Source organism: Neofelis nebulosa, chromosome 5, assembly GCF_028018385.1.
Source record: "Neofelis nebulosa isolate mNeoNeb1 chromosome 5, mNeoNeb1.pri, whole genome shotgun sequence".
NCBI lineage: Eukaryota > Metazoa > Chordata > Mammalia > Carnivora > Felidae > Neofelis > Neofelis nebulosa.
Genome location: NC_080786.1, coordinates 146,371,662 through 146,395,356, shown reverse-complemented (window position 1 = coordinate 146,395,356; position 23,695 = coordinate 146,371,662). Strand labels below are relative to the sequence as shown.

At 41.6% G+C, this 23,695-nt stretch overlaps 2 long non-coding RNA genes across 2 annotated transcripts in view; both read right to left on the bottom strand.

The window, feature by feature from the left end:
* Nucleotides 1-3,687: 3,687 nt before the first annotated feature.
* Nucleotides 3,688-14,641, bottom strand: LOC131512774 (uncharacterized). Its single transcript, XR_009262304.1, has 2 exons — nt 13,885-14,641; nt 3,688-12,744 (listed from the first exon to the last, which is right to left on the bottom strand). It is a non-coding gene; the product is annotated as an uncharacterized LOC131512774 (long non-coding RNA).
* A 1,179-nt stretch (nt 14,642-15,820) lies between these two features.
* The window catches only part of LOC131512773 (uncharacterized), an 86,890-nt gene continuing 79,015 nt past the window's right edge, over nt 15,821-23,695 (bottom strand). The window contains exon 8 of the long non-coding RNA XR_009262303.1: nt 15,821-17,358. This is a non-coding gene — a long non-coding RNA (uncharacterized LOC131512773). The remainder of the gene's footprint in view (nt 17,359-23,695) is intronic.

Genomic DNA, 23,695 nt, shown 5'->3' with positions numbered 1-23,695 from the left:
CAGCCTGACTTTCTGCTGATGCAAATTTCTTCTTAATCCTTAGAAGTCCCAGACCTTTTTCCTTCTAATATTTAGAACTCATTTTGAAAAGGCAGAAGGGATGCGGGGTTGGGGGGATGGATGTTATGGTTTCTTTACCCGATGTTGAAGAGTAGTTGTTACTGTGTTGTGGTAATAAAAATGTTGAGATTATCTTAACCTGATTTCAGCTCTTCTCACAATTCACAAAAGCACACAATTGTGTATTTCTACTCAAAGAGACTGACTCCTCTGGCTGGGATTTGAGAATGCATTGATACATGTTTATGTATTGGATAGAGTTGTTTAATCAACAAATATTTGCTGAGTGCTATGGCACTTTGCATTATCATTTGCAAATATTTGCGGCCCCTCCCTATGGGAAGAATATATTTCCTTGTGCCAATGACATCAGGCAAAGTCATATAACTGGCTTTAGCCAATGAAAAGTCCATAGCAGTGGCATGTGTGATTTCCAGGCAGAAGTTGTAAGAGCCAATATAGGTTCCGGCAAGTTCTTTCACCCCTGCCATGGGCCAGGAAAGAGGATAGAGGATGCTCTGTCAGCGTACGTCCCAAAGTAGGATGACATGTGAAACACAGCCACAGATGTGCAATGGACATATAATATGAACATGAAATAAACCTTATATGTTTGGGGTCGCTTTTTTATAGCAGCTAACGATAGCCACCTTGAATAACACACATACCCACTAGGTGTTCATCATTGTGCTGGGTGTACAATTTATTTATACATACAGCTATTAAGCCATGGTCCCCAAATAGCTTTGCTTAATAGAAACTTCTTTTAAAATAAGGGCGCTATGTCACAGAGAGAGGATTTCAAACTTTCTTTACACAGCAGAACCCCCTTACCCAGAATGCCAACTAGAAAACAGATACCAACAGGGCTGCTCTGGTTGAAAGAGTGAGGGCCAGAAACTTGGTGGTTCTATCTCCCCAATGACCACACTCAACCCAGTGCCAGACATCTGGCCAGCACTCAGTGAATATCTGTTGAATAAATAAACAGATAGGTTATTTCCTACAGGATATAAAGAGTCCTTAAAGAGGACTCTCTGGAGAGCTGTATAGTTCTATAGAGCAGAGTGGAACATTCGCATAGTAACAGTATAGTCCAGTAGCGGGGTTCAGGTTCAGTGATCAGATTCACATCTATGTAGAATAAGAGGACAAGAACAGAGATGGTGAAGATTCAGACCCTGTTGTAGCCCACCATTCCTGTATCTTTCCAATTACAGTCCCATCAAAGATCTTAATGATTGGCCTGGAACTAATATAATGCTGTATGTCAACTACATTGGAGTCAAAATAAAATTTAAAACAAATTTAAATGTTAAGGATTGTTATTAAACAGTTTTGTTAAGTGTTTCCTATGACACATTTTCCATGGTCCAGCCAACAATAGAGACGCTAACAAATAGAGAGGAATTAAGACAAAATAATCATTCACACCTCAAGTAATTAGTCCTAACACAATAATTCAACCCCCTGTTTCAGCCTGTATGTTAGTGACGACATAGAAAACAATAAGCCCTACTGAACAAGCTCAAAAGTATACCTTCAACGTAACGAGAATTTTCCTCCTTACTAAATCTCCCGTACGTGTAGGCTGCTAGACACACTGAGCCTAAAGCTCATATTGTTCCCGTAACAGTGACCTGTTGGCAGAACTTTATTAAAAACAATGATGGGGAGGGGCAAGATGGCAAGCTAAAATAACACAAACCTCCCTCAATAAAATCCTAGATCCATTGCCTTTTTGAAACATAGGTCTTAAAAACTCATTTAAAAAAGTCATAGTTGAGCTCACAAGAAACTAGAAATCCCAGTGGGCCACATAGAAGACAGAACTGAAAACTGCCATGTGAGCTAACACTGCAGGATGTGACTGACGGGAGGTAGTTGTTGGTTCAAATGACCAAGGGACTTGGATTTCAGTGTTCATGTGGGGATAGGTGTTGAGGCCCAGGGCAAGATGAAGAGTGGTGAGCCAAAACCCCTGTTTGGAGCTGGATTGTCAAATAGCTATAATCTCAGCAGAAGGGTGGACCAGACAAACTTCATCTGTCAGTACAGCCAATAGTTAAGAGAGAAAGCTCATCTGTTTTCTTCTTTGGCCCTGGGTAAAAAAAAAAAATTTTTTAATAAAACCTTTAGGCCATCGCTTCATGCATCTGAGATTTTAATTTATACTAATTGTAGAGGCCAGGAAAAATCAATACTGGAAATTAATATAAAAATTAGTTCTAGGCAGAAAAAAAAAAAACACAGAAGAAGAAAATGCAACATGCTCTCTCAGATTCTCTGCAAGGAAACCGCTGTAGATTTCCACAAAACAGAACAAGCCTGACTAAAGATGAACTTACAAATATATACTTTGCACACATGCATGCATACGCACGTACAATCCACAGGTATCATAAGACAAAAGAAACAAAAGGATTAGAGACCCTAAGACTTTAAGATTAAAAAAATCAACAATCTGGAAAATAACACAAATTAAATATGCTAAAAACAAGTAAAGGATTAAATAGGAGATATTTAAGAAACCCTAAGAAGCAAATAAACAACTAAATAACTGTAGAAGAGAACAAGTAGGTTTGAAAAGAAGCCAAACAAATTCTACAGGTGTAAAATATATCCAGTGACATTAAATCTCAATAGAAAAGTGGCAGATTAGACACTGTTGAAAAAGGAATTGGCAAAGTAGAAGATAGATGTGAAGGAATTATTCAGAATGTAATACAGAAAGAAAAACAGGTGGAAGGGTGGTTAAGGGATTTGGAGGGTAACATCAGAATATCTAACATAGATAGTAAGAATTTCATGGGACATGGAAATATTGGAATACAAAGTGGGTAAGAATTTCCTAGGATCTTTGTATCTTAAACATGCCACTAAAAACACAAGCAACCCAAGAGAAATAGATAAACTGGAATTCATCAAAATTAAAAACTTTCGTGCTCAAAGAACACCACAAAGAAAGTGAAAAGACAATCTGCAGAATAGGAGGAAATGTTTTCAATTCATGTATCTAATAAAGGACTTGCACCTACAATATAAAAAGCTCTTAGAACTCAACAATAAAAAACAACCCAGTTAAAATATGAGCAAATGATTTGATTAGCTGTTTCTCCAAATAAAAACATAAACTTAGACATAAAAATGACTGATAAGCACATGAAAAGATGTTCAACAGCATTCGTCATCAGAAAAATGCATATCAGGGATACCTGGGTGGCTTAGTCAGTTGGACATCCGACTTCAGCTCAGGACATGATCTCACGGTTTGTGGGTTTCTTGCCCTGTGTCAGGCTCTATGCTGATAGCTCAGATCCTGGAGCCTGCTTTGGATTCTGTGTCTCCCTCTCTCTCTGCCCTTCCCCAGCTTGCTCTCTCTCTCTCTCTCTCTCTCTCTCTCAAAGATAAATAAACATTAAAAAAAGAAAAATGCAAATCAAAACCATAATGAGATACACTTACTAAGGTGACTCTAATCAAAAGATAGAAAATAACATTCTGGAAAACAGTTTCATGATTCCTCAAAAAGTCAAACATAGAATTAATATATGATCTAGTATACATTCCTAAGTATACACCCAAAATAACTGAAAACAGGTGTTTAGAAAAAAATTAGTGCATGAGTACCCATAGCACCATTTATTCATAATAATCAAAAAGTAGAAACAAAATGTCCATCAACCAGTGAATGGATAAACAAACCGTAGTATATCCCTACAATGGAATATTATTTGGCCGTAAGAAGGAAAGAAATACTGATACATGCTGCAACATAGATGAACACTGAAGATATTATGCAACGTGAAAGAAACCAGTCATAAAACACTATGTATTGTATGATTCAGTTTACATGAAATGTCCAAAAGAGGAAAAATTATAGAGACAGAAAATAATTCATGGTTGTCAGTGGCTGAGGGGAAGGGAGGAATGGAGAGGGACTGCGTAGTGGGTATGAGGTTTCTTTGTTGGGATGACAAAATGTTTTGAAATTAGATAGAGGAGGTGACTGTGCAGTTCTAGAAATATGCCGAAATCCACTGAATTGTGTACTTTAAAAGGGTGAATTTTATCCAGCTTCGGCTCAGGTCATGATCTTGTGGTTCGTGAGTTCGAGCCTGCATCAGGCTCAGAGCCTGGGGGCCTACTTCAGATTCTGTGTCTCCCTCTCTCTCTGCCTCTCTCTCTCTCTCTCTCTCTCAAAAATAAATAAACATTAAAAAAGAATTTAAAAGGGTGAATTTTATGATGGTAAATTATCTCAATATTTTAAAAGACTTTTAAAGTATATATGGGGAAATAGACAACCCTAAATACAATCATGCTTTGATTATAACACACAAAAAAGAAAGAGGTTATAAGTTAATTCTGATATTTGAAAAACAAAACAACAATCCTTTCAGAGCTTCCAGACAGTTTTCAACTCACATTGATACTGATTTTTAAAGAGTGGTCATCAGGACTGGCCTTCTGTTATGGTACTAAACTGGAAAGAAATTACTCATCTGTGGAGCTCCTATCCAGAGCTGAGGCATTAGTGGAGGGAAAGAGCCAAACCACACTGCCTGGCAGGGAGGGAGGAAGGTGAAAAAGAAACCCAAGTTCACTCTTCTTCTACCCGCTGGTCTCCCACCAGTGCTTTCCACTGGCCAAACACAAATGGAATCTAGAGGTCAAGGAAGTCCGCTGAGGTAGGCTGTAAATACCAACTTCCTAAGACACTGACCAGGGTGGGTGGCCGGAGAGTGGAACCAAAGAGATGATGAATGGAGAATGCCCGGCACCCATTCTTAGCCATTTTGCCTAAGATTTCAAGTCAGAGGAGAAGCCAAGTTGCCTGGATTGGACCCACTTCTTACCTCCTGGGCAGGGAAGGGCAGAGCATCTTGACTGGCTATCACAGTAAGACATCAAGAAGTAAGTGAAGATAATTTCAGGAAAGCAGACTGGTTGCCACACAGTGATGCCCGCCATGGGCATCTTTTCAAACTGTTTTAAACACTTCCATACTTTTGTCATCCCTAACAACTGACTACAACACAAAAATGAAAATGAAAGGGATTGTAAAACCAAGTGGCACCCGGTTGCCCTGACCATGACCGTCTGCAAAGTGGTCTCTGCAAACCATGACGAAGAAGCTGCTTCTCTCCTTGGCACCCACTGTGTTGGTGTATGTGTGGATTGAGGACAGGGGTCTGACAGCCCGAGTCTAGATCACAGAGCTGCGCTTCATGTCATCCCAGGGGCACAGACACCCAGATCCTCTCTCCCAAATGTTGGGATTGAAGGCATGGAAGATGGAGAAGAGAGTTAAGGTTTTCTTCTACGAGTTTCACTGGCAACTCAGCATAACTCTGAGACAATACTAATTGATGAACCATGTGCCCTGGTGGGTGTAAGCACTGGCCTGGCCTGGGAGGGATTGAACTCTTTATGTCTGGTGGCACTGTGCCATCAAGGGCAATGTAAATAAGGCCCAGACAGTTAAATAATCCCTGCTAACGATTTCCAGAAATTGCAAGCCTGATGCAGGATGGAAGTAGGCTAGATTGACTATCATTAAGTTACCTTCCTTCACAGACTCAGAGAATAGACAGACACATAGACTCACAAAGTCTCAGGGCAGGAGACAGTCTTAGAGATACTAAGCACCCAACATTTGAGAGGTACTTATTATATGTCAAGCACTTTCTAAGAGTTTTGCATGAAATCACCCAACAGCCCCATTTTGCTGATAACAAACTGTAGCACACAGTGGTGGTTAAAGTAATTTGTTGAAGATCCCTCAAGTAGTATGTGGTTAATCCAAGATCAAAAGAACCCTTGCTTTCTCTAACATACTTATACTGCCTAGAGATAATCTATTCAGATAAGAGACTGGAGCACAAGTGGTGGTTAAAGTAATTTATCAAATATTCCTCAGCTCGTATGTGGTTGGTCCAAGATCAAAAGGGCCCTTGCTTTTTCCACCATACAATACTGCCTAGAGATAGTCTAGTCAACGCTAAACTCAATGTCTAATGAGGCAACTAAGGACCAGAGAGAAGAGAGTCGCCCAACGTCGCATAGCTAGTTACAGAGAAAACTGAAATTAAATTACCTTCTGATTCCTGGACCAGTGCACTTCCCATTACACAATGGAGAATGGAGAGAATTGCATAATTCCACAGTTGCCTGCTATTCCCATCATGGAATGGAAGCAAAAGGAATGAATGAATGAGGAGCAGGACAGAACTTCTAACTGGGCTCTGTATTTTATCTCAGTTTGTGATTCTGTATCATCCCCCTTTTCTTTCTTTGGAGATGCTTGAGCAAAACTGACATAAATAGCTCTTCATGTTCTTCCAATACTGGAGCCCACCATATAGAGCAACGAGAGAATGCACCATCAGAAACTGTATGCAAATTTGGATGTGGGGAAAACTCATTTGATTCTCCATCTGTCTCCCAGTTTAATTACTTAGCCATAAATTAGCACTTTTTATAAGCTACACTCAGCAAATGTGATCAATTCCCTGACTTTAATGCCAAATATGGAATATTTTTGACTTTCCAGTATTTAGCCTTTTGATTTATATTCATATTTGGAAATATAAATTAGCTATTAAAGTCTACCCAGATACAATGTTGGGGAATTTTTTCCTATTCCTGTTCTCATTAAGATATTTCTTTGATTGAATCACTGATGAGATGCATTTTCAAACGTGGCATTTTTTCCTAAAGGGCAAGAAAAGAGAATGTTTTAACACCTAAAGGATACGGTTAGGAAGTATCATGGGTATTGTGAACTAAGACTTTAAAGACATGGAGCCTGTAACACTGCTCCCCCCTTTGCTTACAGACCAACAGGATGGCCATGCCCTACTGTCTCTACACTAACCTAACCAGGCTTTTATCAACAGAAGGGGAACACCACCTTCCAGCCCTCTCCTGCACATATTCTCCTGAAGATGGCAACTTTCTGGTTTGTCTATTGGTGAGATCACCCCATGTTCATTGCGTATTCACTGTGTGTCCAAACCACTCTGTAGGCCCAATAAGGAAATAAAGACAATACGATCAAGATGACTTCTGGTATTCTTAGAATATCAAGGATGAGAACAAGCCCACAAGAGGTAGAAAGTGTTAAGGAAACATATAATAAAATAATATACATCTGCTAGTACACTGATTCCCTATTTCTTCTTATTCCTTGCCCACAGAATCCCAATTTTGTTCAGGAAACCCAATTTTGTTTAGGAAAGTAATGTGCCTAGCTCCAAGCAATGGATCAGGATTGGTTGAAGGTAATCATGACAATCCTGTTCCCTAAATTCTCAGCTCTTTTGCAACTACAGGGTTGTCCAACCATGGGACACAAATCTAACTAACAAAATATAATGGGGAGATTTCTGTGAGCTTCTAGGAAAGTTTCTCTTTAATATAAGCTCTGGGGTGCCCTTCCCGCCCTTTCCTGTTATGAATGTGGGCATGATACTTGGAGTCGTGAAGCCATCTTGAGATAATGAGTGAAAGGCAAAAAGAACTGTAAAGATGCTAGCCCTGAAATCTTTGAGTGCCTGAACTAATGCCAGGAAACACCTACCTTTGGGCTTATTATATGAGAAAAATACATCTTCTGTTCCATGCGATTGAACGCATCCCTAGCCAATACATATATGAATTGCAAAATATATTTAACTACAAAAGGACTAAAATACATTCACAAAAGGGGAATAGTTACTGGAAAGCTAAGAGTTAGTTCAATGCTTCCCAATTAGCCTTAAAATATCCAGCTGGTTCAATTTCAGTTCCTCAATTGGGTGCTGATTCATCAAGCACCACTAAGACAGTGGGTTCTAAAGTGTAATCTCCAGGCTGGAACAAATGCAAAAGAGAGATGTGTTGGTGTTTTGAATGATGCACTCAGCCAGTACTTGGAGAAAAGATTGGCACTGAACGTTCTGACTGGCTTACTCTTTCAAATTCCTCATGCACAGAGTGCTGGGCAGTTGTTAAACCTTCTGGTTAAGAAGTTTCAAAGGTTAGTCCCTCTGGAATGAGGTGAGAAGGCTTCTTGATCATCCTAATAGTCCAGGAAAAAAAACAAGAGCTAGACCCACAGTGATCTACAAATTCAACACAATCCCATCAAAATTCCAACAACATTTTTTTAAAAATGTGGAAAAATCAATTCCCAAATTTATATGGATTACCAGGGGCTCTGAGTAGCCAAATAACCTTGTAAAACAACAAAGTCAGAGGACTCATGCTTCCCAGTTCTAAAACTTCAACTACAAAGCAAAAAAATCCAACAGTGTAGGATTGGCATAATGGTAGACATAGACACCAATGGAATAGAATTGAGAGTCCAGGAAAAAAACCACAAAACGTGAGCCATTGATTTTTAACAAAGACTCCAAGACTATTCAATGGAAAAAGAACAGTCTCTTCAACAGATGGTGCTGGGACTACTGGATTTCCATATGCAAAAGAATAAAGTTGGATCCTTACCTGACACCATATACAAAAATAACTCAAAATGAATCAATGACCTAAACATGAGACCTAAAACCACAAAATTATTGGAAGGAAACATAGGGCCAAATCTTCATGATCTTGGATTCGCAATGGATTCTTAGTGATGACACAAAGCATGAGTCCTTAAAGAAAACATAGAAAACCGGGCTTGATTAAAATGAAAAAGTTTTATCCATCAAAGGACAAAAAGACAACCTACAGAATGGGAGAAAATATTTGCAAATTGTATATCTAATAAAGGCTGAATATATAAAGAAATCCTCAACCAACAACCCAATTAAAAAATGGGCAAAGGACTTTAATAGACATTTCTCTAAAGAAGATATACACATGGCCAAATAGCCATGAAAAAATGCTCAATGTCATTATTCATTAGAGAAATGCAAATTAAAATCACAATGAGATGCCACATTACACTAAATAGAATGGCTATAATATTTTTTAATGGAAATTAACAAGCATGTGGACAAAGATGTGGAGAAATTGCAAGCCTCACACTTTGCTGTTGGGAATGTACAATGGTTTGGCCATTGTGGAAAGTAGTTCAGTAGTTCCTCAAAAAGCGAAACATGGAATTGCCATATAACCTAGCCATCGTACTCTTATACCTAAAAGAATTTAAAGCAGGCATTCAAACAGATATGCATACAGTCATATTCATTACAGCATTATTCAAAATAGCCGAAAGGTGGGAATAACCCAAGTAAGTGTTCATCGATGAATGAATGGATGGGCAAAATATGGTCTATCCATACAATGGGATATTACTGAGCCATGAAAAGGAGCGAAATTCTGAAACATGCTACAACATACTTGAACCACGACAACCTCATTCTTAGTGAAATAGGCCAGACACAGCAGGACAAATACTGTATGATTCCACTTGCATGAGGCACCTGGAATAGGCAACTTCATAAAAACAGAAAGTAGATTCGAGGTTACTAATGGCTGGAGGAAGGAGAGAATGAGGACTTATTGCTTGATAGGTATGAAGTTTCTGTTTGGGGTGATGAAAGCTTTGGAGCCAGATAGTAACGATGGTTCCCACAACGTGGTGAATGTGCTTAATGCCACTTTAAAGTGGTTAAAATGGCATATTTTATGTTATGTGTATTCTATCACAGTAAAAAAAAAAGTTAAAATGAAAAAAAGCAAGAGCTGGGGCCCAGAGCCCTGGTGAAGGGGCTTATAGCCAACCTGCTGTTGTCTGTATGAGAGCCCAAAGATGTCTGACCCAGAGCCCCAAAACACATGCTCAGCAACCAAGAATTGAATGTCTTAAGGCTGCTGCGTTGAGGAAGTTGGGTTTTCTTCCTCCCTTTTATTTTAAACTTTTTGTTTTTAAACATTTATTTATTTTTGAGACAGGGAGAGACAGAGCATGAACAGGGGAGGGTCAGAGAGAGGGAGACACAGAACCTGAAGCAGGCTCCAGGCTCTGAGCTGTCAGCACAGAGCCCGACGCGGGGCTAGAACTCATGGACCACGAGATCATGACCTGAGCCGAAGTCGGCCGCTTAATCGACTGAGCCACCCAGGCGCCCCTCTTCCTCCTTTTTAATTAGTGGTCACAAGTGGTTATAATTGAAGTATTCTTCCCATGGGTTTTCTTCTCACGGAACCAACTTTGAGCAACATATATAGCACAATCCTTTGGCCTGAGCATAGACCTTATTTCTTTCCACACTCTTCTTCTATAATTTGGGTTTCTGAGTAATCCAAGTGTCTGCTAACTAAATAGGCCCTATCCACAGTGCAGCAAGGTCGTCCTTCCCCTACTTAAAGGGTCACCTTCCTTTTGGTCAGGCTTTCCAACATGGAACCCATGTGCTCCAGTAGCGACGCAACCCAATCCCCTGAAACACAAGCATAAATTGTTAGAACTCTCATGCTGATTTCCCATCTCTTTTTTTTACCTCAATTTTTACATGTGTTTTATAATGTCAATAGTAGAGTGGTATACAATAGACAAAAATAAATGCATATGCATATATATGGGGGGAGGGCTCTGTGCCAAAAATTTTTCTTTATTGATAGAGTTATTTAATCATAAAAGGTAGGATACCACTGCTTTAGGACCTTCAGGGAGAGGGAGGATTCATGGCTCACCCCTTCTCAATTGGGGCTTACTATGGCCAGCTTCTCTGTTGGTTCCTTCCTCCTTACTAAAGCCCTCAGTTCCCTTTCTATGTTGGCTCCTAGCGTGGGCCTCTCCTTTCTCCACAAATGACTAATGGCACAAGACAGGTTTGTGAGACAGACTTACAGAGGGTTCCAGGGTAACAAAAAGAGATTATAACCCATACTAGTAAGCAACTGCAAATAGTCAACATTACTGTTCTAGAAAGTTCCTTGTTTATTCCCACCCCTGGGAACTTTGTTCAACCAATCTTCTACCCAAGCCCTGACCTCCTACCAAGTTGCTGGGCTCCTCGCTTCATCTTCCTAGCATCTCCTCCTTCACAGGCTTCCAACAATTTCTAGATTCCTGTTACTTGACTATGTATGATGATAAGCACTGCACTGTCTTTGCTCACATCTCTTCTTCTAGACTCAATTCAAACACTTTGCCTTTGAGAAACCAAAATCTGCCTAGTAAGGTGCTTCTATAAACCAAAAATCAGTTCCTTCCTTAAGCAGATTCTGCAGGCTTCCCAAATGATGATTCCCAAAGTGTGTGTGGGCCAAGAAGATCCTCAAGCACCTGAATCAGATAAGTGCTTATTTAAAACACAGATACCCAGGTCCCAGCACTAATGAGTCCAACTGCTAGTGAGGGGTAGCCTGGGAATCTGCTCCCCCAAATGATTCTGGAGCACACCAAGGTTTGAGAACCACTGGTGTTACAAGGAGGTGACTCAACATGCAGATATTTATTTTCTTTCTGTTACAGCTGATTTGCTGCTGAATGTGTTTGGTCAAATTTATCTTTTGCCCTGTTCTCCATCCCACATCTTTGTTCAGACTTTTCCAAACTGCACCTTTGATAGGTATTTAAATGTGACTCTTCAGGAGGATGTGCCCCATAGGTTCACAATTTAGTGAACTTATGGAGCTTCTGTAAAAAAAATTAGAAAAAGGCATCCTTTACTCTGGAAACACAGCCCCACTCCATGGCGAGACACTTGCTAAGTAGACATGGGCTGGGGTTCAACTGGGAACTCTTGCCAATAAACAACTTATACATCCCTGCCTTTGGTATAAACCAACTCAAAATAATAATCACCTTAGCTCCCTCTCTCAGATTTGTGCTACCCAGAAGTGGGTTAGGAGCTAGTACCTAAACTTCCTGGAATTAGCATGGAGAACAGCCGAAGTATCTACATTCAAGCCTCTAAGACAGGTTTGTCTTCTCAATTAAAGAAGAAAGTATTCTGACACTTGTTGAAATGGTGAGGAAGACTTTATTTAGGACTATTGCAATAGGCATCAAGACCATCCCAACAGGGGAGAGAGATTGGGCTCAACTCCTATACAAGTACAGGTTGGAATTCACAGCCAAGGAGCTGACTGAAGGGCCAATGGGTGGGAAATTATCAAGAGGAGATATCAAGGGCAGGAGGATTCTCCCTGAGGGCAGTCCAGAGTGGTCACATACTAAGGGTGAGGGGTAAGGAATCTGATCAGATATTGAGGATGACCAGATATCAAGAGACCAGATATCTCTAAACCAACCTAGCAGGATTCTTGCCCCAACTAGATTATGCAGACCTGGCAAGGACGGGCTGATGTGGAGGCCTTGTCAAGAAGGAGGTTCAGAGGAACGTGGATAAAGTTTGGCCAGAGAGAGATTCTTTGTCACTAACCAATGGTATCAGAGTTTGTCTTCTTGATTACTAACGGCGGCACCCTGGTCTGAAACAGCCATGCCCTCAGGGGTTACTGAGGTATGCTGATTGGGTTGTTCCTCCGCCAAATGTCTCCAGGAGCTGGCCTCCCAAATTCCCAAATCTGGCTCTAACGTTTTGGTCGTCGGTATTCTTACTATTCTGTTTGCTGTCATCTTTGCTCTTGTCAGCCCACTCGTCTTTCCAATTTGCTGTCTTCAGTTTGCTATGAACTAGGAACCAGACTGCTTGGTTAATTAGAAAGGTATTAAGTAGGATGCTAGAGTGCTGGTTGATCATTCTTGGGAGACCCTTGGTTGAATTCCCCTTTAAAGACCTGGCTTTACGTAGCAATCTCTTACTCGACACATCCCCAAAGGCAAGGGAATTAAAAGCAAAAGTGAATTACTGGGACCTTATGAAGATAAAAAGCTTCTGCACAGCAAAGGAAACAACCAACAAAACTAAAAGGCAACCAACGGAACGGGAAAAGATATTTGCAAATGACATATCAGACAAAGGGCTAGTATCCAAAATCTATAAAGAGCTCATCAAACTCCACACCCGAAAAACAAATAACCCAGTGAAGAAATGGGCAGAAAACATGAATAGACACTTCTCTAAAGAAGACATCCGGATGGCCAACAGGCACATGAAAAGATGTTCAACGTCGCTCCTTATCAGGGAAATACAAATCAAAACCACACTCAGATATCACCTCACGCCAGTCAGAGTGGCCAAAATGAACAAATCAGGAGACTATAGATGCTGGAGAGGATGTGGAGAAACGGGAACCCTCTTGCACTGTTGGTGGGAATGCAAATTGGTGCAGCCGCTCTGGAAAGCAGTGTGGAGGTTCCTCAGAAAATTAAAAATAGACCTACCCTATGACCCAGCAATAGCACTGCTAGGAATTTATCCAAGGGATACAGGAGTACTGGTGCATAGGGGCACTTGTACCCCAATGTTTATAGCAGCACTCTCAACAATAGCCAAATTATGGAAAGAGCCTACATGTCCATCGACTGATGAATGGATAAAGAAATTGTGGTTTATATACATAATGGAATACTACGTGGCAATGAGAAAAAATGAAATATGGCCTTTTGTAGCAACGTGGATGGAACTGGAGAGTGTGATGCTAAGTGAAATAAGCCATACAGAGAAAGACAGATACCATATGTTTTCACTCTTATGTGGATCCTGAGAAACTTAACAGAAACCCATGGGGGAGGGGAAGAAAAAAAAAAAAAAAGGTTAGAGTGGGAGAGAGCCAAAGCATAAGAGACTGTTAAAAACTGAGAACAAACTGAGGGTTGATGGGGGTGGGAGGGAGGGCAGGGTGGGTGATGGGTATTGAGGAGGGCACCTTTTGGGATGAGCACTGAGTGTTGTATAGAAACCAATTTGACAGTAAATTTCATATATTAAAAAATAAAAAATTTAAAAAAATTAAAAAATATAAATAAATAAAGACCTGGCTTTAACCGTCCTCACCATTTCTAATTTTTCTCTCTCCTTGGGGCGGATGGTGAGATGGGGGTGGGAAACTAATTAAATTAATACCAGTAAGTGATGTATGCAAGAAATGAAAGCTAGGTATACTTTCTTCAGAAATGTAAATTTCACAGCATGGCAATAAATTTAACACATGCATGCTTGCAATGCCCTCAGGAGAACTCTGTTCCAAAACCGGAAAGGACTGGGCCTCTTAAGCCTGTCCCAAACAGGTAATGGGAATGTGACTGGACCCTGTTGCCGTCAGACAAATTTCCCCCAAGACGCAGGTCCGGAAAGGTCAAGCACCTTTGTCCTCCTTCTGAGCAGACCCTAACTGCAGGCTCCTTACAAATTGGCAGCTTGGTCTGCTCAGACACACGCAGAAGTAAATCATCTCACCAACAGAACAGAAATCTGCATGATTATATCTAAAAAAAGGTATTATATTTTTTGGACAGAAAATAAGGAGAAGGCAAAATGACTCTGAGAATTCTAGGTTTCTAGATGTCCTGAAACATTTCCTTCATCACCAAGAATTAGAGTTGACCAAACAAGAGAATCCACTCCTGAGTTTGACCAACAAATACGGTCTCATGTAAAATGCTTTAAAGTTAAAGTAATACTGGGGCACCTGGGTAGCCCGGTCACTATGTGTCCCATTCTGGCTGAGGTCGTGATCTTGTGATTAGTGAGATCGAGCCCCACATAGAGCTCTCTGCTGTCAGTGTGGAGCCTGCTTCAGATCTCTGTCCCATCCCCCTCTCTCTCTGCTCCTCCCCTGCTCTCCCTCTCTCTCTCTCAAAAATAAATAAACATTTAAATAAATAAATAAATAAATAAATAAATAAATAAATAAATAAAGTTGAAGTAATACTTCTTTTTAAACTATTAAGGTCTAAAATGAGAATAAAGAAATTGTATGAGGGCCAGAGAAGCTTTCCTGTGAATACAGCTGGTAAACTTCAGGTCACGGATTTTTATGACATTGAGGCTTATTGACTTGTAAACTTTCCGGCTTTCTTCTATGCTCCTGGGTGAATTCCAAATGACTGAGCTCACTGGGTAATAAGTTGTTTGCTCTTAAAAAAAATAAATAAATAAAAACCAACATAAATAATTTGCACTTAGAGCGTGTTGCTTTGTTCTGACACATTCTTTTGCCCCGATAAAAGAGAAACACTAGGTTTCACATACAGAATAGATTTCCCTTCTCTGTCTTGCCACTAAGGAAGCCACAGGGAGCCTTTGCTTGCTCTGGTTGAGAAGGTTAATGTCCTGTCACCACTGTCTCACCTGGATGGCTACAGATGGTGACCCAGGCTCACTTCCTGAATATGGAAATGTTGGGGCCTCATTCTAACCCAGAGTTCTTCAATAATTTTAGGCTATAAATCTAGCGTAAGAATATGTGTGTACATGTGTGTCTGCGTGTGTGTGTAATTGAAACCAAAAGTCCACAGTATAATACTTACCCCTTGTATTAATTTGCTAGAGGTGCCATAACAAAGTTCCACAGACTGGGCAGTTTAAACAACAGAAGTCTATTTTCTCATAGTTCTAGAGGCTACAAGCTCAGATCAAGGTATAAGCAAGTTTGGTTTCTTCCGAAGCCTCACTTCGTGGTGGGTAGAACAGCTCTCTTTTCCTGTGTCCTCACACGGTCTTCCTTCTGTGTATGTCTGTGTCCTAATCCCTCCTTATAGGGACATCAGTCATCCTGGACTAGAGCCCACTCCAATGATGACACATGACCTTAATTACACCTTTCAAGACCCGATCTCCAAATATGAGGGGGGCATATAAGTCAGCTCATAACACTCCCTTCATGCATCCAGTGCAGTCTGGTATTTTCTATTCTGTTCTATGTTGTTGTTGTTGTTGTTGTCGTTTATTTAAATTCAAGTTAGAGGGGCGCCTGGGTGGCTCAGTCGGTTAAGCATCCGACTTCAGCTCAGGTCATGATCTCGCGGTCTGTGAGTTCAAGCCCTGCATCGGGCTCGGTGCTGACAGCTCAGAGCCCGGAGCCTGTTTCAGATTCTGTGTCTCCCTCTCTCTCTGACCCTCCCCTGTTCGTGCTCTCTCTGTCTCAAAAATAAATAAATGTTAAAAAAAATTTTTTTTAATTCAAGTTAGATAACATACGGTGTAGTCTTGGCTTCAGGAAGAGAACCCAGTGATTCATCTCTTACATATGACACCCAGGGCTCATCCCAGCAAGTGGCCTCCTTAATGCCCATCACCCATTTAACCCATCCCCCCACCCATCTCCCCTCTAGCAACCCTGTTTTTTCTGTGTATTTAAGAGTCTCTTATGGTTTGCCTCCCTCTCTGTTTTTATCTTATTTTTCCTTCCCTGCCCCTATGTTCATCTGTTGAGTTTCTCAACTTCCACATATGAGTGAAATCATATGATATCTGTCTTTCTCAGACTGACTTGTTTCACTTAGCATAATACCCTCCAGTTCCATCCACATTGCTCTGTGTTTTAAAAATTCATATTGAGATACTCTAAAATTTGATTTCACAGTCTGAGAACGGGACACCACCCTGGTTTGACAAACTGTGTTTAGGACCTTGTCTTTACCCTTCTATCTGGTGATTGGCCAAGATAACCTTGATAAGGTATCAGAAAGCACCTTTGTGCTTTCCTATTGAGATCCTGTTGAGATCCCTGCCTGTCCTCAGGGCTGCCTGGTGAAGCGAAGAGAGCAAAACACTATATAGGACACACCCAGATAGAAATCCCAGCTTTATCACTCACTCACTGTGTGTTTCTGATCTGAGGAGGCCCAGATCAGAGGGGCCAGTCAAGCATTCTGGCTCCTTTCCTTCATGACTTTATAAGTCCAAGATGTTAAACCCTTAGGTCCTGATCCCAAAATTAAATGTTGGTCATGTTATGTCCTTTGGTCTCCCCAGAAACGATCACACAGTTTATCAGAAGAACTGGGCAGTCCTTTCTCAAGGGAAATTTTATGCCTCACTCACACAAATTCCCCCATAAATCAGACGCTGTTCTCTGAAAGTCGGCTTTACAAGCCAGCCCTCTCCCCCATGTCTCAGAGAACTGTGTTTCATGTTATATAAAGGAGTTCCTATAATTAGTGTTTCTAATTTGAATTATTTTTTTAAAAAGATTGTTAACATCCTTACCTTTTTTTCAAGTTAATTCCTAGTGAATTAATTCTAAGTGAATTTCTCTTATGCATAATTAGATTTTTTCTTTTGAAAAAAAAAAAGCCTTTAAGTATAAAAAAGGCAAGCTGGTTATTAAATATGAATTTCAATGCTCTCCTCCTACATCTCAATGTTCAGTGAAGTTTCTTGGGCCAAAGGCATCAAATGTTACTCTTCTCCAACACAGGAAGAAAGTCCAAAGCTGATGCTAGTACATTCCCTCGGAGAAATTAAGTACCCAGAAGGAGAAAGAATAGATCTGTTGGTTGGAGACCTGACGGTTAAGAAAAAAAGGAAAATTCAGAGGCAAGTGCCCAGGAAAAGTTAAGTACACAAGAAAACCTAAAAGGATGCCCTCCTTTGGGTAGAAAAGGAACATGGATCGGGTGGTGCCCTGAGCGCCTAGGGCGGCAGGCACTCTTATCAGAACGGACACTGGGGCAGTTTCCACTTTCTGGCTAAGGAAACGAGGTGAAAGGTGTATTTGAGGAAGAAATCGGGCCAGCACCATTTTTAAGAACAGAAAGGCGACACTCTGTTTTCCTGTGGCGCCTGAGATGAAATGCATTTCTCTACCACTTTTTTTTTTTTTTTTTTGGCGGGGGAGAGGGGAGTAGAATTGACCCAGGGTTGCATTAGTTTCAGGTGTATGTGGTGATTCATTAGGTGTTCACCACAAGCCTGGCTACCGTCTGCCCACAACAGCCCCCCCAACAGCGCTGTTACCACATCATCTCCACCACTCCCTGATCACACGTATGCCTTCCTCTCCGTCTTTCTCACTCACTTCTTTCCGCCTCTGTAATCTCGCTCTGTTCTCCCATCCCACCACCCCATTTCCAAAGTTTTCTTTTTACTTCTCTCTTTTGTTTTTCCTTCTCCCCCTTTAGAGGCATCATCAGGCATGTCCCAACACCATGCCTAAGTCCCTGCCCCCTTCCATACATCTCCAGCCCACAACGTGGAATCTAGGGCATAAAAGGCTATTGCCCTCGATTCTAGACTTTGTGGTGCACATATTACTGTGCTATGCTGTTCTTTGGTCCTTGCCAGCTGAGCACTTATATCCACAATAGACAGTAGGTACTGGTCAGCTTTTGCTGGGTAACAAACGATCCCCAAAGCTCAGAAGCTTCCAGCATCAAAGCTTTATTTTTTTTTTTCTCCTGTTATATATGGGCTGCAGGTCAACTGCAGCTTTGCTCCAGGTGACAGGATGACTTCAGTTCTGCTCCCCCTGGAACCCTCCACTCTGGAATCCAGGATGAAGGAACAGCCCCTACGCATCATGCTGTTCTCTGCCAGAAAAAAAGAGCATAAGTAGCCAAGGCAAACCACAGAGTAGCACTTAAAGCTTCTGCTCTGGGGATGCCTGGGTAGCTCAGCCAGTTAGGCATCCAACTTTGGCTCAGGTCATGATCTCACTGTTCGTGAGTTCAAGCCCCACGTCAGGCTCTCTGCTGATGGCGCAGAGCCTGCTTTGGATTCTCTGTCTCCCTCTTTCTCTCTCTGTCCCTTTCCTGCTTGTGCTCTCTCTCTCTCTCTCTCTCAAAAATAAATAAATAAACATTAAAAAAATTTAAACTCCTGCTCTGACATGCCCTCAATTATGCTCACTCACATTCCATTGCCCAAAGCAAATGGCATGACTGAGTCTGTCAATATACTCCACCTATAGGAAGGGAATAAACAGTTATAACCAAAAATAAACCTACAACAAATAAATATGTGGGCATAAGCAGGAGGTGGGCAACACACAGGAGCAGACGTCCAGTAGCTGATGATTAATGCATCTATCCTTTCAGCAATCTGGGTAATACTTTGTCTTTAAAAAGATGTTATTTTTAGGGGCGCCTGGGTGGCTCAGTTGGTTAAGCGTCTGACTTCAGCTCAGGTCATGATCTCACAGTTTGTGGGTTCAAGCCCCTCGTGGGGCTCTGTGCTGACAGCTCAGAGCTTGGTGCTGCTTTGGATTCTGTCTCCCTGTCTCTCTGCTCCACCCCTGCTCATGCTCTCTCTCTCTCCTCTCTCTCTCTTTCTCTCAAAAAATAAATAAACATTAAAAAAAACTTAAAATTGAGATTGCTGGCGAAAAAGGAGGGAGGGACCAACATGGCAGAGAAGTAGGGGGATCCAAACTTCCTGTATCTCTCAAACAAAGAGCAGAAGCCAAAGGACTCTGAATACCAGAGCCTGGGAGGAAAAGAGACTGAATCTACTAGGAAGAAAATGGGAAAGCTCGAAAAAAGATAGGTGGGTAACTGCAAACAGGGAGATAAAAAAGGCTGCGTGAGCACGGAGCGGAGGGAACCCCTTTGCAGAGAGACAAAGGGAAGAAGAGAAACAGTGGCTGGGAAAGTGCAGGACCCTATCTGGCCAGGAGAGAGACCTCGGACTGAGGCTGAGAGGGATCCCATCTCTAACTGGGGGGCTTTCTTCGGACTGGGGCCGGCTCCCTGTTCGCGCCCCTGGGGAGGAGGGGAGCTGGGCCTGGGTGCGGTGGTAGGTCAGGGGCTCAGTCCGCAGCTGGAGAAAGCGGCTCCCTCCCTGGAGGGCTGCGCCATAGCACAGAACTGCCTGCGTCTGCCACCCTGGGGGCTTGCGGGGGCAGCGGCTCTCAGTCCGCAGTAGGAGAAGTCGGTCCTCCCAGAAGTGTGGCGGCACAGACAAAGCCAGCCGGGGCCACACATCGCCGCACTGAGAGGCGCTTTCCCAGCGCCAGAGCGCACGGAGCGGGACTTTGAATCCTAGCCAAGTGCGCGGTCAGGGGAGTTGGCCAAGCGAGAAGGACCGACCCGTCTGCGCCCGCCGCACAGTGAGGACGACTCAAACGGAGTCCACCGGGTGGGCTCCACGGAGAAGAGACTGGGGACCACCATTCCATTCCCCACCCCCCCCCCACCCCCCACCCCCACCCCCCACCACGACCAAGGCGGGGCCTCAGGGATCACTCCCGGGTCCACAGTAGAGGTGGGTTCAGAATACGCCAAACCACGCCCCCTTGCACTGGGTAACTGCTTACCCACCTGAGGGGCACCGACCCTGCGGACAGCTCCTCCCGACCAGCCACGCAGCATTGCCTGGATTAACTCTAAGTCAATTCTGGATATACAGATATATTCTCCCCCCCACACCCGCCCATTTTGCCTCCTTATCTCTTCCCTCCCCTAGGCTGGTTACTCAGGTTATTGGTCTGTCTAAACAGACAAATTTAATCCGTTGTCTTGACACATGTTCTACACCTCCTTCTTTACCGCCTTTCTCTCTGGAATAATCAAGCCGTAGAGTTTCTCTGTCTGGGTAACCGTATCTTCGTTTCGTTTTCCCCGCCTCCTTCTTTATTTTCCTTTCTCTCTCTCTGGATTAAGCCTTTTAGTCTCTCTGCCTAGTCAATGTTTATTTTTTCTTTTCTCCCCCGCTCCTGTCATTTCTCTCTTTGTATGTTCTCTTCCATCAGCACCGCCTCCACCCTCTTCTTTACTTGTAGTCGGTGTTTGGGGGTTTTTTTTGTTTTTAGTCTTTAGGTTTTTGTTTTTGTTTATTTGTTTGTGTGTTTGCATGTTTTTGTCTCCTGTTTGTCTATCTGTTTTCCTTTACAGGGATACTCCAAGGAACAAATCAAAGCACACCTGGTGGAGGGTCCAAAGTATCACTACGAGTAGGGTAATAAGATAACCAAAGTCACAACAACAGAGAGCAAGTAACAATCCCCAAGAAAACACCTCCTGAAGGGCCAGGCCCAGGACAGTGTATGACCTTCCTTTATTTTATTTTTTTTTTTCAACGGTTTTTATTTATTTTTGGGACAGAGAGAGACAGAGCATGAACGGGGAAGGGGCAGAGAGAGAGGGAGACACACAGAATTGGAAACAGGCTCCAGGCTCCGAGCCATCAGCCCAGAGCCTGACACGGGGCTCGAACTCACAGACCGCGAGATCGTGACCTGGCTGAAGTCGGACGCTTAACCGACTGCGCCACCCAGGCGCCCCTGACCTTCCTTTAATATAGCAGTGCTCACAGGTGCTCACAACAAGCTTTTAAAACGTGTAAGGGACAGAAAACTAGCCAAAATGACAAAATGGAAGAATTCTCCTCAAAAGAAATTCCAGGAAGTAGCGACAGCTAATAAATTGATCAAAACCGATTTAAGCAATATAACAGAACAAAAATTTAGAGTAATAGTCATAAAATTAATTGCTGGGCTTGAAAAAAGCATAGAGGACTGCCGAGAATTTATTGCTACAGAGATCAAGGGACTAAAAAATAGTCATGATGAATTAAAAATGCTATCAATGAGGTACAAAATAAAATGGAGGCAGCCACAGGATGGATTGAAGAGGCAGAGGGGAGAATAGGTGAATTAGAAGATAAAATTATGGAAAAAGAGGAAGCTGAGAAAAAGAGAGATAAAAAAATCCAAGAGTATGAGGGGAGAATTAGAGAACTAAGTGATGCAATCAAATGGAACAATATCCATATCATAGGAATTCCAGAAGAAAAAGAAGAGAGAGAGAAAGGGGTTGAACGTGTACTTGAACAAATCATAGCTGAGAATGTCCCTGATCTGGGGGAGGAAACAGGCATTGAAATCCAAGAGGCACAGAGAACTCCCTTCAGATGTAACTTGAATCGATCTGCACAACATATCATAGTGAAACTGGCAAAATACAAGGATAAAGATAGAATTCTGAAAGCAGCTAGGAATAAATGGGTCTTAACATACAAAGGTAGACACATGAGGGTAGTAGCAGACCTATCTGCTGAAACTTGGCAGGCCAGAAAGGAAAGGCAGGAAATCTTCAATGTGATGAACAGAGAAAAACATGCAGCCAAGAATCCTTTACCCAGCAAGTCTGTCATTCAAAATAGAAGGAGAGATAAAGGTTTTCCCAAACAAACAAAAACTGAAGGAATTCATCACCACTAAACCAGCCCTACAAGAGATCCTAAGGGGGACTCTGTGAGTGAAATGTTGCAAGGACCACAAAGGACCAGAGACATCTCTACAAGCATGAAACCTACAGACAACACAATGACTCTAAACCCGTATCTTTCAATAATAACACTGAATGTAAATGGACTAAATGCTCCAACCAAAAGACATAGGTATCCAAATGGATAAAAAAAAAAAACCACCAAGACCCATCTATTTGCTGTCTACAAAAGACTCATTTTAGACCTGAGGACACCTTCAGATTGAAAGTGAGGGGATGGAGAACTATCTATCATGCTAGTGAAAGTCAAAAGAAAGCTGGAGTAGCCATACTTATATCGGACAAACTAGACTTTAAATTAAAGGCTGTAACAAGAGATGAAGAAGGGCATTATATAATAATTACAGGGTCAATCCATCAGGAAGTGCTAACAATTATAAAATGTCTAAACACCAAATTCAGAAACACCCAAATATATAAAACACATAACACGTAAACACAAGCAACCTTATTGATAAGAATGTAGTAATTGCAGGGGACTTTAATATTCCACTTACAATGGATAGAACATCTAGACAGAGAATAAATAAAGAAACAAGGACCCTGAATGATACATTGGATCAGATAGACTTGACAGATATATTTAGAACACTGCATCCCAAAGCAACAGAATATACTTTCTTCTCGAGTGCACATGGAACATTCTCCAAGATAGATCACTTACTGGGTCACAAAACAGCCCTTCATAAGTATACAAGAATTGAGATCATACCATGCACACTTTCAGATCACAATACTATGAAACTTGAAATCAACCACAGGAAAAAGTCTGGAAAACCTCCAAAAGCACGGAGATTAAAGAACATCCTACTAACGAATGAATGGGTCAACCAGGCAATTAGAGAAGAAATTTTCAAATATATGGAAACAAATGAAAATGAAAATACAACAATCCAAACACTTTGGGATGCAGCGAAGGCTGTCCTGAGAGGAAAATACATTGCAATCCAGGCCTATCTCAAGAAACAAGAAAAATCCCAAATACAAAATCTAACAGCAACCTAAAGGAACTAAAAGCAGAACAGCAAAGACCCCAAACCCAGCAGAAGAAGAGAAATAATAAAGATCAGAGCAGAAATAAACAATATAGAATCTAAAAAAACTAGAGCAGATCAATGAAACCAAGAGTTGGTTTTTTGAAAAAATAAATGAAATTGATAAAACTCTAGCCAGGCTTCTCAAAAAGAAAAGGGAAATGACTCAAATAGATAAAATCATGAGAGAAAATGGAATTATTACAACCAATCCCTCAGAAATACAACCAATTATCAGGGAATGTTATAAAAAATTATATGCCAACAAACTGGACAACCTGGAAGAAATGGACAAATTCCTAAGCACCCACACACTTCCAAAACTCAAACAGGAAGAAATAGAAAACTTGAACAGACCCATAACCAGCGAAGAAATTGAATCAGTTATCAAAAATCTCCCAATAAATAAGAGTCCAGGACCAGATGGCTTCCCTGGGGAATTCTACCAGACATTTAAAGCCAGATAATACCTATCCTTCTCAAGCTGTTCCAAAAAATAGAAAGGGAAGGAAAACTTCCAGACTCATTCTATGAAGCCAGCATTACTTTGCTTTCCAAACCAGACAGAGACCCAGAAAAAAAA